Raw genomic sequence first — 12,782 nt, 5'->3', positions numbered from 1 at the left:
GAACTCAAGTAACCAACAGATGGCCAAGATAACATCATAGCATTGCAAATAAGACCCCCAGAGAGGTGATCACTATTGTAACTTCAATGCCATAAATGTATGTGTGGCCTGTACTTAAACCTCATGTAAATTGAATTACGTAGTATATATGTTTTTACACCTGCCTTTCACTAAAATACTGCCTGGCAGATTTATCCATGTTGTTGTACACAGTAGTAGTTTATTCTTTTTTAAAACTTAAAAAAAAAGAATGTTTGCTATTCCACCATGTAAATATACTACACTTTCTTTATCCATTTTCCCACTGATGGATATCCTGATTATTTCCAACTTGAAGCTATTATATATAAGGTTATTGTTAATATTTTTTACATATGTTTTGGTATACATATAAACTCATTTCTCTTGAGTATACATCTAGGACTAGAATTGCTGACTTGTACAATAGTTATGTATTTAGACTTAGCAGATACTGCCAAGCAGTTCTCCCAAGTGGTTACATCAATTTCTACTCACATCAACTAGCAATATATGAGTTTAAATTGCTCATAAGTCTCACCCAAATTTAATATAGTCACTCTTCTTAATTTTAGCCATTCTGGAAGTTTACCAGTGATATCCCATTGTCATTTTAAATTATGTATCCTTAATGTCTAGTGATGTTGACTTTTTTTTCTCCTATGCTTATTGGACATTTGGGGCTTCGCTGGTGGCTCAGACAGTAAAGAATCTGCCTGCAATGCAGGAGACCTGGGTTCGATCCCTGGATCAGGAACATCCCCTGGAGAAGGGAATGGCAACCCACTACCCACTCCAGTATTCTTGCCTAAAGAATTTCATGGACAGTAAAGCCTGGTGGGCTACAGTCCGTGGGGTCACAAAGAGTCAGACATGATTGGACATGTGGATACACTCTTTTGCGTTGCTTATTTTCAAGTATTTCAGTTAATTTTTACAAGTTGGGTTGTCTTGTCTCTTGTTTATTTCAAGGAATGCTTTTCATATTCTCATAAGTATTTTGTCATTTATCTGTAGTACAGATTTATATTGCATTTTCTGTTTGTATCTTTATCTTTCAGTTTCTTAATGTTGCATTTTGTGAACCAAGTTCCTTAATTTTGATGAAATCCAGTGTATCCGTTTGCCCTTTTATGACAGAGCGTTTTGTGCCCCTTGAGAAAGCTCTGCTACTTTAAGGTCCTGAGGATATTTTCCTGTGATTTCTTCTAAAAGCTTTATCATTTTATATTTGGGTCTATGATCCATATTTATAATTTTGTGTATGGGGTAAGGTAGAAGTCAAGGTTCTTTTTTAAAATATGGATATTCAGATGAAATTTTCAAGTCTCCATTGGTCTTCTGCACACACTGGCATTCAGTGAAAAATGACACACAGAGAAAGCAAGGGAAACGCAACCTATTGGTAAGAGATAAAGCAGTCAGTAGAAACAGATATCAAGAAAGAGGCAGTAAAACCTGATTTTAAGCACTTTGCTTACGTGGGTAACTGATAAACAGGCATCACTGTGTGGGGGTTTGTTGGCTTTCTGGCTTTTTTGTGGGAACCCATAAGGCCAGGTGTTGTGAGTATTTTTTCAAGGACACTCACTTTCCACCACAAAGCCTCCTCCAATCTTCTGATCCACTTGGATGTTTAGCATCTCCTTTCATCTGATGTGACAGAGGGGAGACTGTGGCCTAAGGACGTTCTCGATGGTCTGTCACGCATCATTCAGGCCTCCTGCTCACTCCCTCTCCCACCGAGCTTCTGAGGGGGTCGTGTGGGGCAGTTTGCCCTGCTCGTCCCTGGTATTCCCCTCTCGCAGCTGCGGGAGTGAGATTCTCCGGGTTGACTTACAAGTTTCTGTCACTTAACAGCTCCCTAACTAACCTATCATGTCAGAAGCATCACCTGTTACATGGAGATAGCAATACTACTCAACTTTATAGCATTGTTGTGAGAGCTTCCTGAATTAAACTATGTGGAACTTTTATGTTGATACTTAACACATAATAAATGCTCAAAAATCATTAGCTATTGTTAGCTTCCTCCATTCAAATCACTCAGTTACTGCCGTATTTGCTCTCATCTTCAAAAGCAATCTGCATAGCCAAGGAATGTCTCCTTGGCTACTCTCCTTTCTTACATTCTCTGTTCTTTTAAACTTCTTTCTTGTAATTTTCACAAGATTTATGTAGGTGCTTGATGTAAAAGCATGTTCAATCCACATAGTTAAAACTCACCCAACTGACATTCAAAAGTTTAATTTGCTGCACAGACTCTCTCTATAATTTTTCTAGACCATGACTGTATAATCACTGAGCTAGCTGATTCTAGCTCAAAGATTCCTAGCTCTAAGACTCTTTTCAGCTCAAAATTTCATGAACTGATGGCATCAAAAACTGTGCCCACAGAAACAGTAGATTCCATCTCTTTAAAGAAAGCACAAGTTATTTTTTTCTCGTTTTCCCAGGGTACTCATTTTCCTACCTGATTGGATATTGGTTGGTTGATTGACAGGTGTGAAAAATACTTTAGGGCAGCTCTTTGGAAAGGACATGGAAAGCTATATAAAATCCTTGATCAAATTTAAATACCCTTAAGCAACCTCCATTAACCTTGAACACCCCAAGCTGTTCCCCTAGGCTCTACAACTTACTCAAATCTCAAACCAAATTTTTAGTGTTGGAATGAGCCCATCTACATAGAAAGTATGAATCCCCTATTGTTTGAATGGATGAAAAAAAATGTTTGAATAAAATGATTTCTATAAATTTACTTATGGCATTAGCACCATATTGCATATCTGTATCCTTTATACTGAATAAGCTATAGTAAGCACTATATTAGAAGATCATATTATTTTACTCATGTACAATAAATATAATATTCACAAAGTGAAGGAGCACTTAGGTTTATAGTTTGTTGCTCCTCTGTCAGTTGAAAAGCAGTAGGTTATTGAGTTTTCACATTGTTTTATCAGTGAATGACATAAAATGTAAGGATCTTTATTAATTGTTTCCCATAAATACACTGTGACTGTGTCATGAGCTCGTGTGTGTGTGTGTGTGTGTGTGTGTGTGTGTGTGTGTATACTTGTGTGTATGTGTGAAAGAGAGAGAGAGAGTCAGCCTATCCAAAAAGACCCAGACTCAGCTGGGTTTAATCATTTAAATGTAGGTTGTACCCATTTAAAATTAAATTCAGACAGTTTTAAGGTGGATTGGGGACGCACAGAACAGAATCATGGAAAAAGGACATATGTATACGCGGGGGCTTCCCTAGCTGTTAGCTGTTTCAGACTGTGAAGGGATATCCCAAGAGAAGCGAAGGAGGCCCCATCACTTGAATCACTTAAAATTGGACTGGACTAAGCTCGGGAGAATATCCCGTGGGGAGTAATCATGCTTTGACAGAGAAAGACTGAGAGGTCTTTCCCAATTCTAATTGCCATGATCCTGTGTAATTCAATTTGAAATGGTCTTGCTATTCTAATTCACAAAGATCCTATTTTTACTAACTCTTTCTTTTTCATGATCCTGCTTCTGATATCACTACTCCTTTAAACAGAAAAAGAAACCCTCAAGCTCGGTTCCTAAGTATTCATTGAATTACACTCCTTATTTCCTTTTTTTCCTCCCCTCCAGACAGACTATTTTGCAGACGCAGGCAATGCACTCAGGGCAGGGCAGACAGTGATTATCATCACCCCCTGCTTTCATCCATTAGAGCTGGGCGTTAGCAGGTAAGGGTGAGGGGCTGACAAAGAGGTTTTCAAAACTGGTCAGCATAAATGCTTCCAGGAGGCCAATTCAGGATAATCTATTGAAATATGGATCAGAAATATGGCCAGCCAAGGCTGAATACCTCTATCTGTTGCATTTAAACCAAAGCAATAGAAAGCTTTCATGGGAGAAAAATAACAAAAGCCATAATTACATGTGGAGAATTGTCTGTTCACATCATCTGGGGGTTAATTTTGTGAAATGGTTGCCATTCTGTCTGGGTCCAGCATCTGTCTCAGTCATTTTATTTGTTTTGAGATGCTGCAGGGGTGAGATCCCTGGAGACTCGAGTCCAGGAGGCCTTCTGGTTTCCAGGAGCCAATTTGTGACAAGATCAAAGGGGTCCATGGTCCCAAGAGACCAAGTTACACTTTGGAATTTACAGGTGTACCTCATTTTACGCAGCCCTTCTACGCTGGAAACACACTGGAAAGTAACTTTTAGTGAATTGAATTTTATTAACCCACTAATCCTTTTAATTGGTAGTGGCCCCTGATCATTTAATTGATCAAAATTGAAGTGGAGCCATAAAATAAATCTTGTTAAAAGTTAAGAATGCTTTGCTGATGTAACTATCAGTGTTTTATGGCAGGTTTTTTTTTTCCCCCATGTAATTTTTATTCGATAATTTGGGAAGTGGAGAAGTAAAACAAACAAAAAAATCATTTTGAAAGCTTGAAGTAAAATTTCCAAACACTTAGAAAACAGTAATTACAATGCCTTAAAATTCAAATACATAGATAATGCTTAAATTATGAGTGATAAAAATTGCCCCACTCTGCTTTATTTGGGGATAGTTCAAGCAAACAGACAAGTATAAAGAGTAAGACAGTAAGCATTCACCACCAGCACTCAGAATTTTAAGATACTAACAGGTTTTCTTTATTGTTCAAAAATAAACGTAGGTACATACACTCAAAGAAGGTTTAAACCACTTTCCGGTGTTACTTCCCTCTGTTGCTCTCTGAGATAGCTTCTACCCCAAAGCAGGCATATACCCTGCCCATCCATTGTCTGTGTTTTTACTAAATGTATATTTTACCAAATTTTACTTACTTATTTTTGTAAGTTCTTAAAATGTTCATAATTGATATCACGTGTCAGTCTTGCTTCTTTCACTCACTATTTTGTTTTGGGTTCTTTCTGTATCAGTCCATGTAGATCAAGGTTTAAATAAATGTAATCGGTATGGGACATGCCATAGCTATTTACTTATTCATTTTTCTATTGATGTGCATTTATGTGGCTTCCAATATTTCACTTGTATAGGCTATGCAGACTGTCTCCTTTTGTATAAATGTTCACATTTCTTTCAAGTCTATCACAGCAATTGGAGTTTCTGAGTCTGGAAAACGTGCATCTTTATGAACACCACCAGATTGCTCGTCAAGTCTGTATTCTCACCAGTAATTTATATTCTCATTGTAATAATGTGGTCAGATTCATCAACCTTTTTCTTTACAACTTTGACTTGCTGAGCTTGGTTTAAGAATTTCTTCCCTCTCTGCATCATAAAAAGGTATAGTTAGTTGTGTGTTCACATTTGTGTCTTTAATTCATTTGGATTTTTTTTTTTTTTGAAGTATGATGTAAGGTCGGGTTCTAATTATATAGTTTTCCATGGGCAGTGAAGCTACTTACAATGCCTCCTGGTTTCTAAGGTCACCTCTGCTTACACTGAGGTCTTATGTAGGAGTAGGTATTTCCATTAAGTGATAGGTCTGGCTTCTTTTCCGTTCGCTGCTATGTTGACCTTCCCCTAACACCACATTATTTTACTCGATACAGTGTACACTGTAGTAATTCATGATATCTAATGAGGCAAGTCTTTCCTTCATATTTCCTTCTTCAAATTTGTCTTGGTTATCCTTGGAACTTTATGCTCTTATATGAATTTTATAGTCAGTTTTTGGAAATCTTTAATATGATAAAGTGGTAATTAAAATGTGTGATATAATCCATTCTACTTATATCAAATCACTAAATCTAATTTATTGCTCATTAGTCAATATTAAAGATCTCCTGCCATGTCTTGACACTTAACTTCTTTGAAAAATTAGCTTATCATGTTCCCTTTCTTCTACAAATAATTACTTTCCCTCACTTTCAGTAATTTTCATGTTATTCCCATTGTCCCAACTCATGGGCTCTTAATATCCATTCCTGCACCAGGTTAACTGATGTAATTCCCTTCCCGTTGTCCTGCTGTGACAGTATTTTGTAAACATAACTCTTGCTCTGACTTGATCCTCATCTATTTTCCTCTCCAGTAAATTCTAGAAATAGCTTGTAGAGCAACTGTTTTCCTGCTTTAATCATGCCTCTTGTATGCCAAAGGACTTAGACTCTTATTTGCCACCGTCTTGAGTGACCCTCTGAACCCATGGATCCATTTCACAGGTGAACAACTTAAGTCCCAAAGAGGCCTTGTCCTGCCCAGAGTCACTCAGTTAGCTAGCAGAGGAATTGGGACTCTAAAGGTAAAAACCTAATTTAGAGCCCAGGTTCACTGACTCCTGAACCCACTGTCTTTCTGTCATCTGCTCTCCTCCCGCAAACCTTCAGATATTATTCCCTAACTGATATTACACTGCATTAATTTTACTTCATGTAAATCTCCCAAGGGAACTTCCCTATCTTAGTCAAAATGTGCCTCGTTCTTTCCCACTACTTTGGAAACACCAGCTTTCACCTTGAAACCCAGTCTCCCTACTTTTCACTGAGGTATCTCACCTTCTTGGAAACAAGTCTCTTTTTCAGACGGTATAACTATAGCTACTACTAAGTGAAAGTGTTAGTCAGTCAGTCGTGCCTGACTCTGCGACCCCATGGACTGTAGCCCACCAGGCTGCTCTGCCTGTGGGATTCTCCAGGCAAGAACACCAGAGTGGGTTGCCATTCCCTTCTCCAGGAGATCTTCCTGACCCAGGGGTCAAACCCGGGTCTCATGCATTGCAAGCGGATTCTTTACCACTGAGTCAGCAGGGAAGCCCTACTACTATGCTGTTGCTATTACCACTCTTAACGGCAGTGATGAAACCATCACTTACTGCACTCTTACCATGAATCTAGCTCTTGAACGACGTGACCTCTCCTTTCTTCACTCCACAGATGCAAGATTGGAAACCCAGAGACATGAAGCAACCTGTCTGGGATTCTACAGTCTGGAGTAGAACCCAAGTCTCTAGGACTCCAAAGCCCATGAGTTTTGCACTTCGTTCTGTTCCTCCCAACTCTAAGTATTTGCCGCTTTTCAGCACAGCTGTCGTTCAGTAGTTAAGTCACGTCTGACTCTTTCTAACCCTGTGGACTGCAGCAGTCCAGGCTTCCCCGTCTTCACTATTGCCCGGAGTTTGCTCAAAGTCAACTCATGTCCACTGAGTCAACGATGCCATCCAACCATCTCATCCTCTGTTGTCCCCTTCTCCTCCTGCCCTCAATCTTTCCCAGCATCAGGGTCTTTTCCAGTGAGCTGGCTCTTCGAATCAGGTGGCCAGAGTACTGGCGCTTCAGCATCAGTCCTTCCAATGAATATTCAAGACTGATTTCCTTTAGGATGGACTGGTTGGATCTCCCTGCTGTCCAGGGGACTCTTGGGAGTCTTTTCCAGCACTAGCTTTCTCTTACATCCAATTGCACTTACTCTTGGCTGCGCTGAGTATTTTTAATGTGGTCATAAAAGTAGGTTCTATCCTTTCAACCACATGTGTATCCTCTGAATAAAGGACCATTTAAGACTTTAGATTGCTCTTTCCCCTCAGAGCCTCTAGTATGAAGTTCTGCTCTGAGTCTTCCCATGACAGATGACATCTAATTAGCCTGGAGAATCTCTGACAACCATCCAAGAAGCTTCTGTGTTGAAAAACGTCCCACTATTGCAGAGATTAGAACTGGGACCAATAGTCTTTATGACAGGGTGAATAGAATGCCACTGAGAAAACAAATTTACTATATTTCAACACAACAGCTTGTTTGCTGTTGCATAGATCAAGTCCAACAAAAAGCTCTTTGATTCATCATAACTGCTTTTCCAGTGAGTACTATATGTCGTTAACCAGAAATAAATTTGGCCTGTCACGGAGAATGTATTATAAACAATTGTGAGTGAATTTTACTTCAAAAGTTATTTCATGAAGGAAAAACGTAAAGGCATGTGAAATTGCTGACAAGAAGAGAATGCATAAATATAATGCAATTTGAGGTCCACCGTTCACAGCACTTAGACAGTACTTGCCAGGAGTTTGGATGAGAGTGGTCATTGGCCACGCTCAAACAAGGCAGGAAGTCCTTTCTCTCCCCTACTTCATCCTGAGCAATTATCTTCCAGCAGTAAACAAGCAAGTAGCAGAACGATACTCAAAAGTCCTATTTAAATAAAGACATTTACAGAAATTTAACTGTCTCGGGGCTTTTATTATAAAAGTTACAAAACAGATTTTCAAATTTAGTAAACCTTGTCTTTATAGCAGTTTAAAGTTTACAAGGACAGTTCGAAGAAAATACAGAGTTCCCTCACGCCCCCTCTGCCCACACCCCTCGACTCCATCCTATTATTAACATCTTGCATTAGTGTGGTGTATACGATACAACCGATGACTCAATATCGATACACTATTGTTAACTAAACCATCCTTTACGTTGGTGCTCATTCTGTGTGCTGTACCTTCCACAGCTTTTGACAGAGGCAGAATGATACGTATCCACCAGGACATTATCATCCCTATTTTAAGGTAACAAACCATGAAAAGACTAGGGGGTGCCCTTCTGAAACATCTAACATGAAACAAATTACATGAACTAAAACTCAACCAAAAACTTAGTGAACTTATTCTTTATAGTTCCTCCCAGACAGAAAAGCAATAGAGTAAAAATTAAGTAGTCTTGTCTTTGAAAATTGTTAGTTATTTTGATAAACAGTGCTGTCAAAAACAGCAAATGCAAACCGCACATTCTCTAGCTCATTCTCTTTCATGTACTGCGCTCATGGTTTGGTGTGAATACTTCATGGTTAAAGTATGTCTTCCCTTGAGGCTCACAGAGCCATTTAATTTCTGCTCTGGCATTTGGCCTGTTGTGTTTATGAGGTTCTACTGAGAAATGGAATTGATGATTTCTTCCATAACCACAAAGAAAAAAAATCGAGATTTACTGATTTCAAACCACTATTATAACCTTTCATGTTTTTCTGGAAAAATGTTTTCTCTCCAAAATGGGGGGGGGGGAAAGAAAGAAAGGATTTCCTATTAAATGTCTAATTGGTTGGTATCATCCCGTTCTTCAAGATGTTGAAAATTCGCCTCACACTTGGCCAGATGAAGGCTGGAGGTCCCCACAAGTAGTCTGGGATCTACCAGATGTTGCTGCCTGGCCTGACAGGTCTCTGTTGGTTCCTGCTTGTCGCGGCATCGTTGTCAAGAAGAGTGGATTTCACATCCAGGGTTGACCCCTCTTGCCCCCGCCCCCAGCAACTTCCTTGTCAGTGCGCATTCACTGCTCTTGCCTCAAAGACCTCTCTCCCCAAGCCCCACTGAAGTGCCCGGAGGACTTAGATGAAGTCAGTGGTGATGCTTTTCCCCTTTGTGTGAAATGCCATTTTAAGATTTTCATAGAATCAGAATCCAAGTTGTGATGTACATTTCCTCTTGAGCAATGGTTCTTAATCGGGGGCAAATTTGGTGGTGTCTGGAAATACTTTTTTGTTTTTACGAGCTGGGGCGGGTACTGCTGGCATCTAGCGGGTAGAGGTCACAGGTGCTGCAAAACAGACCACAGTGCACAGGACAACCCCCTACACACACTTACGCACACACACACACTCACACACGCATCAAAAGATAATGGGACTCAAAACGTCAGCTGCATACACTGAGGTTGAGAAACCCCCCTCTAGCATTTCACTCAGTTGAACCATTTTTGCCATCCCACGTTGAAATACTTTGCATTTCAACGTATTACATTTGTTGAAGTGTTAAAGCATGGCATCCTGATTTCTTTGAAAGAAAAAATAATGTCCAGTAATAGAGGAAAATAATATGCTTTCCTCTCACCTTGCTCAAAAATAAAGCTACAGTATTTGCAAAGTAGATAACCTTAGTCGTCACTCAAAATGTAAACTCCATAAGGGATAAGAGATTAACTGATGTCCCTGCTAACTTTCAGAGTGTTTTTATTTTTCCCTCTAACTGCCTCCTCAGAATCTTCGCTGACAAAGATATTTTAAAATGCAAGACAATTAGAGGGTTTTTGTTTATGAAAAATGAAGTGTTCAGGCACAAAAGCATGCACAGTGGACCTCTTAAAGAATGCTTAAAATCTCCTTTCGGTAAAAGATTTTCTTAAGTGGCTATCTGTCACTTACTAGGAATTTCTGTTGTTGCTACTGACACTTTTAAGCATAAACAGCAGCATCTGTAGATTTCCAGGGTATCCTTTAGCATTTCACACCCCTTGACCCTGGGTTGTCTCAGAGGATTTTTCAATCTGGAAATCGTGTTTAAAATTATGTAAAAATTTGTCTGAGAATACACTAGAAAAGCCATTGCCAACTGGCAGCCAGAAAGCCAGATCTTACTCGCACCGAGTTTTAAGGATGAAATTTAAATGTTTTAAAATCAGGCATTAATATTTATCCCCCCTCAAAATAATAGATTTTTCATAAGAATCCAGGTGTCTCTTTTTCTGGAAAGCTGGAAAGGTCTAGCATTTGGAGGCGGCATCCCTTCCTGGCAGCACTGCACCGACAAAGAACAGCAGTTAGACCCTTTGTCCAGGGCAGGCACCCGCCAGATGCTCTGGTTCCCACCCAGCTGGCTTCATCCAGGCAGCCTGCCTTCTGCCCCCAGGGGTCATCTGAATCTGCCACCCGCCCTTATGGGACAACTCAGTTCTGTAACTGTCAGTGTTGGTAGTTGGCTTATGAACCAAAAGCTGATTCATCGACTCATTTAGCAACTCACATGCAAAGTGAGATGGAGAGTTGAGACATCGTAGGAGGGTGGTAGGGAAGATGATGAGACTTCCCTGTAGCTCAGACGGCAAAGAATCTGCCTGCAAGGCAGGAGACCAGAGTTCGATCCCTGGGTCAGGAAGATCCTCTGGAGAAGGCAATGGCGACCCACTCCAGTACTCTTGCCTGGAGAATCCCATGGACAGAGGAGCCTGGTGGGCTACAGTCCATGGGGTCGCAAAGAGTCGAACACAACTGAGCGGCTAACACAGTCCACACAGGGAATGTGATGAGGAGAGCAGAGAGCCTGGGATGGGACTGGATGGTGGGGAGGGGCGTGAGGAGAATCACAATTCAACACCGAAACAGTTCAGGGGCTCCGTCTGCTTTGTAGCGTCTGTGGAGAAATCTCAGTTTTGGAGAGAAGGCAGTGAACGCGACCATGTTGTTTGTGACCATGTCAGGCTCTCTGCCGCTGACGCGGCCTCTGTGTCATCTCTGAGATAGCGCCTAGTCCTGGCCTGGGTTTTTGGAGAAGCATCAGAATGGGAAGCCAAACCCAGGAAGGGCTCCCACAAGGTGAGTACCAGCCAAAGATGAGCGGGGTGGAGGGGATTATAATGTCCTGGAATCAGGGGGCCAAAGGTGGAGGAAAAAGCAACCTGCGTACCAGAGCAGAAGGAGCCTCAGATACAAAAATTAGGATAATAAGTTCAGGGCCTCCCCAGGAGAGAGGCCAGAGTGTCAGATCTGGGAATCAGGACCCTGAGTTCAGGGCCTCCCCAGGAGAGAGGCCAGAGTGTCAGATCTGGGAATCAGGACCCTGAGTTCAGGGCCTCCCCAGGAGAGAGGTCAGATGAGAAAGACGCAGAGGCCAGTGCTTTCCTCTGTGGGAAGTCCGTGGTGTGGGCGAATCTGGAAAACCCCCACTCCTCTTCCTTCTATCTGCAGGAGCCCGGGGTCCACACTTGGGTGACGGCCCCTCGTCAGCTGCAGGAAGTCCTGGTGGGCGCCGTGCTCCACAGATCTTTCTTTCGAGTGATCCGAGGTCCGCGGGAAAGCCAGGCCCGTCCGGCTGACACAGGGCTTCAGGCTACTTGCCTCTCTGTTGGCGCTGGAACGGGAACCAGCGGGATCCCGTCTCTCACCTGCAGCGCCCTCCTGAACTCTCCCCAAGAGGAGGTGAGGCGGAAGCTCCCAGGGGTGTGGGGTGGGTAAGGAGTGAGAGGGTGGGCTGTCCGGGCTGTGCAAGCCTTATCTGATGAAAAAGAAGGAAGAAAGGGCTGGAAAGAAAGACGTCTGAGGAAGGAAGAGAGTGAAGGAATATTAAAACTGCTGCTGGAAAGAATCCCAGGAAAATACTACGCTAGGCGAGGCTGGGTTTCCCCTGTTTGATATGTGTGGAGGGACCATATAATTTACCATCCAAACCTGGAGCTCTTTTAAGAGAGAAAGAGGAGCTGTTAGTAATTTTCCCAAGATGCCAGCCTGACCCAGGACGGGCCAGCCAGCCAAGGCATCGGGTCTCGATCGTCAGGAACCGCCCCTCAGAGGCACACGGGGGCTCCTGAGCCAGCCGTCGGGGCCTACAGACTCGCCTGCAACCTCTGGGATGGGCGTAGCAAGCGAAGACTCGGGCTTGAGCTGGGCGAGGAGCAAAGGCAGAGGGCTTCCCAGCTCTTAACCTGGTGTCCGAATGACCCAGGAATTTAAAAAAAATTACAGAGGCCCAGGAATTCAGTTTTGATTATCCTGGACTGGGCCCAAACACGATTCTGGTTGATTCTGTTGTGCCACTTGCCCAGAACTCTGTGGTTTGTCCCGGGTTTCCAGACAACCCACCCTGTCCGCCCTCCCCGGGGACTGCGCCGTGCTGACCCTGAGACAGGGGGATGACCCTGCAGCTAGGGAGTCTGTGGCAGGAGGGGGCGGCTGTGGTCAAGGGACCCGTGTTTTCAAACTGAGAAGGTGTATTTATTGTCACGGGCAACTGACTATTAAGACAACCAAACCAGACAAACAGGAAACCAGTAAACCAGGCCTGTCCTAG

The sequence above is a fragment of the Bos javanicus genome, chromosome 7, assembly GCF_032452875.1.
Source record: "Bos javanicus breed banteng chromosome 7, ARS-OSU_banteng_1.0, whole genome shotgun sequence".
Taxonomy (NCBI): Eukaryota; Metazoa; Chordata; class Mammalia; order Artiodactyla; family Bovidae; genus Bos; species Bos javanicus.
Note: the sequence above shows the minus strand (reverse complement) of the source record.